This window comes from Muscardinus avellanarius (assembly GCF_963383645.1).
Source record: "Muscardinus avellanarius genome assembly, chromosome: X".
Classification (NCBI taxonomy): domain Eukaryota; kingdom Metazoa; phylum Chordata; class Mammalia; order Rodentia; family Gliridae; genus Muscardinus; species Muscardinus avellanarius.
Genome location: NC_137792.1, coordinates 100624871 through 100638247, shown reverse-complemented (window position 1 = coordinate 100638247; position 13377 = coordinate 100624871). Strand labels below are relative to the sequence as shown.

General features: G+C 37.3%; 1 protein-coding gene across 1 annotated transcript in view; it reads left to right on the top strand.

Moving 5' to 3' along the window:
* Positions 1 to 13377, top strand: part of IL1RAPL2 (interleukin 1 receptor accessory protein like 2) — a gene marked incomplete at both ends in the record, with an annotated part of 1085952 nt that overhangs the window by 473191 nt on the left and 599384 nt on the right. The gene's annotated exons all lie outside the window — the stretch shown is intronic.

Genomic DNA, 13377 nt, shown 5'->3' with positions numbered 1-13377 from the left:
GCCAGCCTCAAAGAACTGGGTCTTAAATAAGCTTGGGTGGTAAGGAAAGCAGACAGGACCAAAGCAGGAGGTCTTTCCAAAATGGGTATAATCTCTCCCTTCACACCACTATTATTAATATATTTTCATTTTTTCAACAGCTTCCCTAATGTCTATCCTTCAAATTCTTCATCTGCTCTGTAGCCAGAGTAGCCATTATAAAACATATATCTTGCTTATACCTTTGAATGGTTCTCTTGTTTACATAATAAAATATTGGCTCCTTAGAATCACTAAGATGTTGAGAATTTGGTCCTAGCATCTATATGCTATCTCTATCACTCACCGTCTTTTTATTTAGCTTTCTAATCATGCATAATTGTTTCCACTTTCCCCATGCCATCCACACTATGCCGTTTGATGCTTCTGTGTTGTTGTCAATTTATAATATTTCCTATAACAGCAAAGTTCTTTTTCTAATTGCTTGGCCAACCACCCATCCCCAGTGTTTAATACACAGCCTGGTGCATTGTAGCTGCTAAAATTACATTGGTTCGATGCTTGAAAGAACAAATGATTCATACACATCTACTAAGACTTTGTTCCAGGACCTATCCATAACTATATTCACAGACCCACTTGAGTCTAGGCTAACTCTCGTTGCTCCCAAGTACTCTAGGCCCACCCTGATATAACATTTACCATAGGGTAAGAATGTAAATGTCTCAGAAGTGAAGGATTGTGTTTTATTCTTTTCTGTGTGCCTGACACCTGAAAAAGGGCCTGATTGAGAAAGAGTGATCATTAAATGTTTCTTTTCATTATTTTATCAGTACATTGCATTAGAATAATACTGAGGTTCAATGTATTTAAAAGCATACATCCACACGGCTCTTAATGTATTTCCCTTCAATTACACCCTACAACCTCTCCACCCACCCCACACCTTTGTGAAATTGGTAGTAATATTTTCACATATTTCCATAGTATTATTTGAACTTATTTCTCTCTGAATTCTCCCTCTTCCCTTCCCTAACTCCCTCCCACAATTGCCTTCCACTATTCTGTAGGTCACTCTCCATATTATTTGAAGACCTTATATTTCCTATTTTCTCCCTAGCTTACATAATTGAAAGAAAATATACAACTATTGATTTTTTTGAGACTGGCTGATCTCATTTAGCATGATATTTTCTAGCTCCATCTATTTTTGTCTACAAATATTTTTTTCTTTTTGTGACTGAGTTGACCATTGTGTATCTACACCATATTTTTCTTATTTATTTGTTGACAACTTGGGTTTGTTCTATAATTTGATTGTCGTGTATTGTGCTACTATAAACATAGAAATACAGATGTTACAATAATATTCTGATTTTAATTCTTTTAAAACATACCAAGGAGTAGTGATATAACTGGGTCATATGGTGCTTCCATTCCTAGATTTTTGAGAAACCTCCAAAGTGATCTCCATAGTAATTGTACTAATTTACAATTCTACCAAAAGTGTATAAGAGTTCCTATTTCCTAAGCCAGACAAATCAGTACACACCTATAATCCCAATACATGGGAGGTTGAGGCAAGATGATCTAAGGTTTGAGGCCAGCCTGAGCAACTTATTGAGACCTTCGGCAACTCAGCAAGATCCTATTTCACAATAAAATATGGCTAGGTTTACAGAGGCAGTATGTCCCTGGGCTCAATCTCCAGTACCACCCCAAGAAAAGACTTTTTATTTCATTACATTGTTTTCAGCATTTGTGTTTATATTCTTGATTATTGTCATTCTAAATGGGGTCAGATGGAATCTCAGTGTAGTTTTAATATGTATTTCCCTAATTGCAAGTTATGTTGAATTTTCCTATATTTATTGGCTATTTTTATTTCTCATTTTGATAAGTGTTTATTCATTTCAATTTTCCATTTTTTAACCTAAATTTCATCTTGGAAAATAAAAGTCAGCAAACCCTCATCAAGTAAAACCCAATTTCTGCTTTTCTATCACCAAGCCAAACTGTTGAAACAAGAATATCTAAGTCATTTGATCAGTGCCTGCTACTTTGGATAACAAATTAATATAGTGCATATAAAGTTGTTTTATGAACCCTACAATTTATACTGATGGATGATATTATTATCTGTTTTGTACATGTAAATTAAAGAAACTTCTCAGATCATTTTCACTTGAGGCCAGGGCCCTGAACTGTCCTACTTCTATTTCCCCCTGTTCCTATTAACCCTCTAAAATGCCTAGAATTCTCTTGAAGTACTTCAGTGTGTAGAAGATGTTGTACTGGTGTGGAATTGTCACAACAGACATTATTCACATAGAATAGCCTTATCAGGGTCTACCTTTCTTACATTCAAAATCTCCTAGATGCTGAGGTCTTTCTGCAGAATCAAAGTAATACTAAACAGATTTACCATGTACTACTGGAATGTTCAGTTTCTTTTGGGTTTTATTTTTCTATTCTTAGTAAAGGATAGGAAGACCTCTACTATGTTTATGTGAGTGTCTGTTTCCCTTGGGGGCCCTGACCACTCTGATTCATTCTGCAATGATCTCTGTTCTATGATCTCTGTTCTAACATGATCTCCCCTACAATGGTCTGGGCATTTGTGTTTCCCCCAAAACTCAAAGTTAAAATCCTAACCTCCAGTGTGGTAGTATTGTGAGGCTGGGCATTTGGGAAATTATTAGGTCATGAATGTGGGGTCCTCATGAATAAGATAAGTACCCTTATAAAAGAATCCCCAGGTGCTATGAAGCAGCCCTCATGAGACACTAAATCTACCAGTGTCTTGTTCATGAACCTCACAGCCTCCACGACTATGAGAAATAGATTTCTGTTGTTTATAAGCCAATCTGGTACTTTTTATACCAGCCTGAATGGACTAAGATGACATGTTTCTTCCTGCAAACTATATTTAGCCAGCTCTGCCTTCTGAGGTGGTCTAGTGAGTTCTATTTCCTCTTCTGTTTATCTTACATCATAGTCTTCTGACTCCAAATTGGCACTTTAGACCTTCTCAGAAACCCTCTGTCCTATTTCTGCTCTCCTAAAAATTCTGAGAAAATATCATACAGCCCTAATCTATGAGACGATGAGAAAATATTCTCAGTCTTCCTCCTCCTCTTCTAGCAGCCTACAGTTTTATAAATGTTCTTATCTAGTCAATATGATTTTTATATTTGTATTTTATATTAGAGGAACTACTCTTCCTAGCCTTTTTAAAAATTTTATTGGTGCATTGTAGCCATACATCTTAATGGAGTACAAGATGGTAGAGGCATACATGCACACATCACTCATTTAGCCCTTACCCAATTCCTACCCCTTTCCCTCCTCCCTCATTCTCATGTTTGGCTTACTGATTTTTGATATGTTTGATAATGTATATCATATACATTAGGAAATTTTTCTCTCCCATTTCCCTTAGTTAGGTCACCTTATTTTCTCATCTGTGGTTTCTCCTTCTTTGTCTAGACTTCTTCCTATGACCTTTTTTTCTCCCTAGCTTCTGCAGCTAATCTCAATTAGCATAATTTTTCCCAATTCCATCCATTTCCCTGTAAATGATGTAATTTTGTTCTTCTTTATGGCTAAGTAAACTTCCATTGTGTACATATCCCATAGTTTTGTAATTCATTCATCTATTGATGGACATCTTTCTGGTTCCATAGTTTGACAATTGTGAATTGTGTGGCTATGAATATAGATAAACATGCATTAGTTTGATAATTTGATTTCCATTCTTTTAGGTAGATACCCAGAAGTGGTGTTAATGTACCATATGGGTAGGTTCATTCTCATTCTTCTGAGGATCCTCCATACTGTTTTCTAAAATGGTTGTACTAATTTGCAATTCCAAAACCAATGTATTAGTATTCCCACCTCCACATCCTTGCCAGCATCTTTTGTGGTTTGTGTTTTGAATGCTTGCAATTGTAGTTGGAGTGGGTGAAATGTCCGGGTAGTTTTTATTTGCATCTCTCAGATTGCTAATAATGTTGAATATTTTTATACATTTATTGGGTTTTTGAATTTCTTCTTTTGTGAAGTGTTTATTTAATTCACTAGCCAATTTTTGATTGGGTTATTTGTTTTCTTAGTACTGAGTTTCTTGAGTTTTTGGCATATTCTAGATATTAGTGATAGATCATTAGTTGCCAAAAATATTCTTCCATTCTGTTGGATCTCTGTTGAGGTTCTTGATTGTTTCCTTTTCAGTATTAAATCTCATCAGTTTAATACTATCTCATGTACTGATCCTCCTTTTAATTTCTTGTGCCTTTGGGGTCTTGTTGAGAAAGTTTTTACCTGTGCCTATATGTGGAAGTGTTGTACCTATAACATTCTAAAGCAGTTGCAAGGTCTCTGTTCTGATTTCCAAATCCTTGATTCATCTTGAGTTCAGTCTCATGCAGGTTGAGAAAGTGGGGTTTATTTCCATACTTCTGTATATGGTTCACCAGTATTGCCAACACCATTTGTTTAAGAGGCTATCTTATTTCCATTGTATGTTTTTGGACCCTTTGTCAAAAATCAATTGGCCATAAGTGTGTATATTTGTTTCTGAGTTTCTATTCTGCTCTATTTGTGTATATGTCTGTTTTGATGCTAATACCATGCTGTTTTTATTATTATGGCTTTTGTGGTACTTGAGTTCCTGGAAACCCTTCTACCTCTGGACTGCACTCCAGGACCTATTTTTTATATATTTTTATTTGGAAACAAGGTCTCTTAAGTCAGCAAGGCTGGCTTCGAATCAGTGTGATCCTCCTGTCTCCACCTCCCAAGCGCGGGTATTACAAGCATGTGACACCATGCCCGGCTTACTATGGCTTTGTAGTATAGTTTGAAATCAGGTATTGTGATGCCTCCTGAACAGTATTTATTGCTAAGAACTACGTTGGCTATTCTGAGTTTTTGTTGTTCCAAATGAATTTAAGGACTAATTATTTTATATCCATGAAAAATGACCTTGGAAATTTAATGGGCATTGTGTTGAATCTGTAGATCACTTAGGAAAGAATGGCCATTCTGATAATATTTATTCTCTCTATCCAAGAACATAGAGTAACTTTTCATCTCCTAAGCTCTTCTCTGATTTATCTTTTCAGTGTTTTAAAATTTTCTTTCTAGAGGTCTTTTACCTCATGGTTAGTTTTACTCCTAATTATTTTATTTATTGTGGGACATCCTGAGTGGAAGTATTTTCTGGATTTCTTTTTCAGTGGCTTTATGCTTGGCATACAAAGAAGCTCATAGTTTCTTAGATTGACTTTGTATCTAAACACTTCTGAATTTGTTGATCAGATTTATAAGCCTTTTGATTGAGTTTATTGAGTCTTCTAAGTATGGTATCATGTCATCTGCAAATAGGGAGAGCTTTAGTTCTTTTCCTATTTGTACTCCTTTAATTTCCTTCTTTTGCCTTAATGCTCTGGCTAGAATCTCAAGTACTATATTGAAAAGAAGTGGTGATAATTGATATTTTTGTCTTGTATCTGCTTTTAGTGGGAATTCTCGTAGTTTTTCCCTATTTAATATGGTGTTGGCTGTAGGTCTATTATATATTGCCTTTATGATATTGAGCTATGTCCCTTCTATTCTGATTATTTGCAGTACTTTTAGCATAAAAGGCTGCTGTTTTTTTTAAATGTTTTTTCAGTATTTATTGAACTAACCATGTGATTTTTGTCTTGGTTCAGTTTATGTAATGAAGTATATAGATTGTTTTTCAAATGTTGAACCAGCCTTGCATCCCTGGGATGAACCCTACTTGGTCATGGTGTATGATTTTCTTGATGTGTTTTGAATGCGTGTTGTTAGTATTTTGTTTAGCAGCTTTGCATCTAAGTTCATCAACAATATAGGCCTATAGTTTCTTGAGTTGTCTTTACTTGGTTTTGGTGTTAATGTGATTTTGGATTCACAGAATATATTTGGAAGAGTCCCATTTTTTCTGTTTCATGGAATAAATTGAGGAGTATTGGTATTAGCTCTTCTAAAAGGTTTTGTAAAATTTGCTTCGGAAACCATATTGTCCTGTGCTCTTATTTGATGGTAGGCTCTTTATTACTTCCTCAATCACTTTGATTGCTATTATTCAGATAAAATTTTCTATATCTTCTTGGTTCAATTTAAGAAGATTTTATGTGTCTAGAAATTGTCAATTTCATCTAAATTTTCCATTTTGTTGGAGTAACATTTTTCAAAGTAGTTTCTGATAATCTGTAATCTGTTGGTGGTAGCATATTTTTTATTCTTTTAATTTAGTAATTTGGGTTGTCTCTTTTTTGTTATATTGGCTAGTGATTTATCTATCTTGTTTATTTTTTCTAGAAACCAGCTTTGCTTTTATTGATATTCTGTATTTTTTATTCTCTACTTCATTGATTTCTGCTCTGATTTTAATAATTTCCTCTCTTATACTGGCTTTCTCCTATTTTTCAAGGCATTGAGGTGTGTGAAGAGATTATTTATTTGGTGATTTTATTCTTTTTTTAATTTATTTATTTTTATTGGTGCACAGTATTCATACATCATAATGAGATTTAAAAAAAAAAACTTTTGTAGACATACATGCACACATCGCCCAATTAGCCCCTACCCGATCCCCACCCCTCCCCATCCCTCCTTCCCATGCTTGGCTTAGTGGTTGACATCTAGTATTATAGCAATTTATCCCAAATTAACAATGATAATCTCACAGAACAGTTTCCTTTGTCTGATACCAAGCTTTTGATGACTTAAAGATAACATTTCAATATTTCTTTTAGCTTTCTTTCTTACCAGAGACTATTTTTTCTTTTTTTTGGTGAAACTATCATAGATTTATTTACTTATTTTTCAGAAAAAATCTATCCTAATGTGGAATATGGACTCCAGATACCCAAAACGATCTCGAAAAAGAACAAAGCTAGAAGATGTATATTTTCTGATTTCAAACCATATAAAGCTACAATAATTAAAACAGTGTAGTATTGTTATAAAGGCAGATATATAAACCAAGGGAGTTAAATAAAAGCCTAGAGATACATTCTTCCATATATTGTCAAGTTATTTTTGACAAGGTTTCCACGAACATTTGGTGGAGGAAATAATAATCTTTTAAATAAATATTGTTAAAAAATAATAATTACATGGAAAAGAATAAAATTGGACCCTTATCTAACATCATATACAAATATTAACTCAAAATAGATAAAAGACCTAAATATAAATCTTAAGACTATAAACTTTTAGAAGAAAATCTGGGTCATTAAACCTCACAACATTGAAATTGGCAGTTATTTCTTGGATATGATTTCAATGGCACAGGCAACAGAAGGGTAAACAAACTACCTAAAAAATTTAAAAAATATTGTATATCCAAAGACAATGTAAACAGAGTTAAAAGTTACTGATAGAATGGGATAAAATATTTCCAAATGCTATATCTGAAGGTATATTAATATTCCAACTAGAAATCCTAAAAATTAACAACAATAAAGGCAAACAATACCCTTTAGAGATAGGTAAAAGACTAACATAAATAATGAATCTCCACAGATAACCAATCTTAGGTGTCTTTTGGATGGAAAATCTTGTTTCTCTGGTTCTGGTGTGTGTTACCTATTTCTTCTTTGTAGTTAATCTCTTTGAGTATTTTCTCTAGTGCTGGTTTTGAAGACATAAATTCCTTCAGTTTCTGTTTGTCATGGAAGCTTCTTATTTCTCCATCTAATTTGATAGAAAGTTTTGCTGGGTAGGAAATTTTTGGCTGGAAGTTGTTTTCTTTCAGAATTGGGAATATGTTACTCCAAGCCCTTCTGGCTCTCATGACTTGGTTTGGGAAGTCTGGAGTGATTCTAATCGGTTTGCCTCTGAATGTCACTTGGCCCTTTGTTTTTGTTGCCTTTAAGATTCTCTGCTTGGCTTCCACATTGGTCATTTTGACAATTATGTGGCGTGGGGATCCTCTTCTCCGATCCTGTCTAAAGGGAGTTCTATAAGTTTCCTGGACCTGTGTATCGACCTCTTGCTCTATGTCTGGAAAATTTTCTGCAATTACTTCCTTGAAGAGATTGTTGATCCCTTTGGTTTCACTTTCTTTTCCCTCCTCTATTCCAATTAATTATTCTTAGTTTAGCTCTCTTAAAATGGGCCCATATTTCTACAGTTATTTTCCTGATTTGATCTTCTAAGATCTCTGATTTTCATTTTTATCGGGTTCTGATGTTGTGGGGTTGTGGGCATTCATTGCTCCAGTATTATTCCTCTTTCCCATGATTTCGGATGTTTGTGCCTTCTCTGGGTTCTTCCCTTGGGTCACTATGACTTCACTTAAGGTGTTCTGGATCTCGAGTCAGTAGTATCTCAGACCCCACTACTCCTTTACTGGGTTTTATCACAGAGTCTCCGACCCAGAGAGTCGATAGAGGCTGCTTTAGACTGTGGGGGATGCCAGGTTGCACGTTCTCCTATGGTGTGATATCTCTGCCACCGCCCTCCCTCACTGGGTCAAGTCCCAGGTAGTACAGTACTGGGATTTCTCCTCTTTGGCCCGCAATTTGACTCACTGTTCTTGAGTACGCAGATGTAGCTGTACTGGCCTCGCTGAATTTGGTGCTGCCGCCGCCGGTGGCAATATGGCACAGCTGCTACACCCTCGGCTGTGGGGCTGGTGTTTTTCTTCTTGGTTTTGATTTCCACTCTGAATCCCTGCAGCGTGTGCTGAGCTCGGCCACTGGGAGCTTTAGATGCTCTCTGTGTGGAGAAATCCCGCCTGGCTGTTCCACAGTGGCTCACCTCGGCTTGCTGTGGCCGTCCCGTGAATTTGCTGGTGCCGCCGGCAGTATGGCGCTGCTGCTGCGTCTGCCGCGTCCTCGGGCATGAGGCCGGTGTATCTCCTCTGTGGCTCTGTTCTCAGTCTGCTTTCTCTCTGGGGCCTGGTGATTTTTTGTTTCACTGGTGATGGTGTTTTCTGGCTATGAATGGCGCTGATTTTGTGGTAATGGAGATTTGTTGTTAGCGGGGCTCTTAAGCCCTGCTTTTCTCGGTCGCCATCTTCCTGGAAGTCAAATCTTTGGGTAGTGGAAGAAAAGAGTGTGATTGGAGAAACACTCACAGGGACTTTATTACTTAAGAAAACCTTACAACAATGTTGACATAGAAAATGAATATCACTGGTCTCAATTACAGATGTGGAAACATTAGAGCAAGGTCTTCTCTTACTGCATAAGCCTCACGCTTATGCAGCTGGCTCTGCCCTCTTGTCACAGTGCCTTTAAAAGTCAGATCCCCTGTGAGCTGGAGGACGTAGTGGAGGTGCTTCTATTGTGCTTGGTAAGATTCGTGTCTATGCCACTGTGGAAGCATTGGTATTTCTCTTGGCCGTCTGAGTGCCTTTGCTTCTAACAAAGATTTTAGAGACATCCCTTGAGGTACCGGATGTTCTGAAAGAGCTTCAGTCAACTTAAAAGAAATGCATGTACATCTAAACACACAGTAGAGGATGACCTGTTCCTCACAACCAGAGCATCTTAGTCGCCCACTTCAAGGATCCTCTTGGAGTGTCTCCCTCTCCGCGTCCCCGGAAGTCTCCCCATCTATTTTGATAGAGAGTTTTGCTGGGTAGGAAATTTTGGCTGGAAGTTGTTTTCTTTCAGAGTTTGGAATATGTTACTCCAAGCCCTTCTGGCTTTCATGAGTTGGTTTGGGAATTCTGGAGTGATTCTAGTTGGTTTGCCTCTGAGTGTCACTTGGCCCTTTGTTTTTGTTGCCTTTAAGATTCTCTGCTTGGCTTCCACATTGGTCATTTTGACAATTATGTGGTGTGGGGATTCTCTTCTCTGATCCTGTCTAAAGGGAGTTCTATAAGTTTCCTGGACCTGTGTATTAACCTCTTGCTCTATGTTAGGAAAATTTTCTGCTATTACTTCCTTGAAGAGATTGTTGATCCCTTTGGTTTCACCTTCTTTTCTTTCCTCTATTCCAATTTTTCTTAGGTTAGCTCTCTTAAAATGGGCCCATATTTCTTCAATGTCAGATTCCTGCTGACGGATTTTTTTTTCTAATTTAGAAATTATGCGTTCCTTTTGGAGTGATCATCTTCAAAGAGCGAGATTCTATTCTCCTTGTGGTCTAATCGGTTGTTTGTACTTTGAATTGAGGCCTTTACTTCATTAATTGCATCCTTTATCTCTTTTTGGCTCTCTCTGAATTCTTTTCGAAACACCTCTATTATTTCTACAGTTATTTTCTTGATTTGATCTTCTAGAAATCTCTGAATTTCTGTTTTATCGGGTTCTGATATTGTGGGGTTGTGGGCATTCATTGCTCCATTGTTATTCCTCTTTCTCATGATTTCGGATGTTTGTGCCTTCTCTGGGTTCTTCCCTTGGGTCACTACAACTTCACTTAAGGTGCTCTGAATCTCGAGTCTGTGGTATCTCAGTCCCCACTACTCCTTTACTAGGTTGTATGGCAGATTCTCAGACCCAGGGAGTCAATCGAGGCTGCTTTAGACCATGGAGGGTGTCAGGTTGGGCATTCTCCTATGGTGTGATATCTCTGCCACTGCCACTCCCCCAATGGGTCAAGTCCCTGGTAGTGCTGTACTGGGATTTCTTCTCTAGGGGACGCAATTTGACTCACTGTTGTTGAGTGCTCCGATGGAGCCGTAGTGGACTCGGTGAATTCGCTGCTGCTGCCGCCGGTGACAATATGGCGCCACTGTTACGTCCTTGGCCGTGAGGCTGGCATATTTCTTCTCTGGTTTTGCGCTCTGCTCTGAGTCCCTGCAGGGTGTGCTGAGCCCAGCCACTGGGAGCTTTAGATGCTCCCTGCATGGAAAAGTCTGCCAAATCCCGCCCAGCTGTTCCACAGTGGCTCACCTCGGCTCACTGTCCGCTGCTCCTCTCTGGAGCCTGGTGGGCTGTTGAGTTCTTTGGTCTGGTGCCGTCCGGTGAAATCGCCGCTGCTGCTTGCAGTAAGGCGCTGCTGCCATGTCCTCAGGCGTGAGGCCGGCATATCTCCTCTGTGACTCTGAGCTCCATTCTGAGTCCCCCTCCTCTTTGGGGCCTAGTGTTGCTAGTGATTTTCTTCTTATGTGGGCACTCAGTGCTATGAATTTTCCTCTTAATACTTTAGGGTGTCCCAGAGCTTTTGATATGTTGTATCTCAGTTTTCATTTGTTTATATAAATTTCTTAATCTTACCACTTCTTCTTCGACCCATTCCTCTTTCAGAAGTGTGGTGTTCAGTCTCCACATGTTTAAGTGGTTACTCTGGCTCTTCTTATATTGATTTCTAGTTTGTGGTCTGAAAAGACACAGGGGAATATGTTACATATTTTGAATTTGCTAGTGTTCATTCTGTAGCCCAGGATATGCTCTATTTAGGAGAAGGTTCTGTGAGCATCTGAGAAAAATGTGAACTCTCTTGTAGTTGGGTACAATATTCTGTGTGTCTAATAGATCCAATTTGGTTGATGGTGTTCTTTAGGCATGAGGGATCTTTATTGACCTTTTGTCTAGAAGATTGGTCTAGTTGTGTGAGAGGAGTGTTGAAGTCTCCCAGTATTATTGTATTGGGATCTATGTGTGACTTAAAGTCACAAAGAGTTTTATGAAAGTGGCTGAATCTATGTTTGGGGCATAAATGACTATCCTTATTTCCTCTTGATGCATTATTGTTTTTACCAGTAAAAAAATAACCTGCTTTTTCTCATATGATAAGCTTGGGGTTAAAGTCTAATTTGTCTGATAGCATAGTTACTACTCCTGCTTATCTTAATTCCATTGTCATGGATTACCTTGCGCTAGCCTTTCACCTTCTGCTTGTGAGTATTTTTACTTGTAAGGTGTGTTTCTTATAGGCAGCAGGTAGATGGATTCTGATTTTTATCCATTTTGCCACTTTGTCTTTTTATTGAGGAGTTGAGGCCTTTTATGTTCATTGGGATTACTGAGAGATGATTTTTAATTCAATGAGTTTTAACTTTGGTTTGAGGTAGTGTTTGTTCTTCTTTGCTTATTCTTTGATGGAAATTATTATTTCTTTGATTCTGGAGTTTATTACTCACTTATTCTTTGCAGTTAATCTCTTTGAGGATTTTCTCTAGTGCTGGTTTGGAAGTCATAAATTCTTTCAGCTTCTGTTTGTTATGGAAGACTTATTTCTCCATTGGATTTGAGAGATAGTTTTGCTGAGTAGGAAATTTTTGACTGCAAGCTGTTTTTTTTATTTTTAATTTTTTATTGGTGCATTGTAGTCATATATATTAATAAGGTACAAGATGGTGAAGGCACACTTGCACACATCACCCAATTAGTCCTTACCCAATATCTGCGAAATTCCCTCCACCTCCCTCCTTTTAATTTTGGCTTAATGATTGACAAAGGTATATTTGTGAATGTACATCATATTCATTAGAGAATTTTCCTCTTGCCCCCTCCCAGTAAGGTCACCTTATTTGCTCATTTATAGTATTTCCTTCTTCATCTAGAGTTCCTCCTAATGCCCATTTTCACCCTAGCTTCCATATATTAGGGAGAGCATCTGATTTCTTATTTTATTTTTGACTGACTAATCTCACTTTACATAATGTTCTCCAGTTCCATCCATTTCCCACTTCTCACATACTCGCCAGCATTTGTCATTTTTTGTGTTTTGAATGATTGCCATTCTAGTTGGAGTTAAGTGAAATCTCAGGGTAATTTTGATTTGCATATGTAAATTACATAATTGTGTTTTTCCTTATGCATCTGTACATTTTAAATCTCAGGGTAGTTTTGATTTGCCTCTGTAAATTACATATTTGTGATTTTCTTCTATTGTGTACATATCCCATAGTTTTGTAATTCATTCATCTGTTGATGGACATCTTGGCTGGTTCCATAGTTTAGCAGTGGTGAATTGTGCAGCTATGAACATAGATACACATGCATTAGTTTCATAGTTTGTTTTCCATTCTTTTGGTTAGATACCCAGGAGTGATATTGTTGGATCATATGGTAAGTTTATTTCCATTCTTCTGAGGAGCCTCCATAATGTTTTCCAAAGTGGTTGCACTAATTTTCAATTCCACCAACAGTGTTTTATAGTTCCTACTTCTCCACATCCATACCATCATTTGTTGTTGTTTGTGTTTTGAATGATTGTCATTCTAGGTGGAGTTAGGTGAAATCTCAGGGTAGTTTTGATTTGCATCTCTCTGATTACCAATGACACTGAGCATTTTTTCATGCATTTATTGGCCATTTGAATTTCTTCTCTTGTGAAGTGTCTATTTAATTCACTTGCCCATTTTTAATATTTTTTGGTGCATTGTATTTATACATCATAATGGGTTAAAAACGTTTGTAGATACAGATGCACACATCACCCAGTTAGCCCCTACCCAAT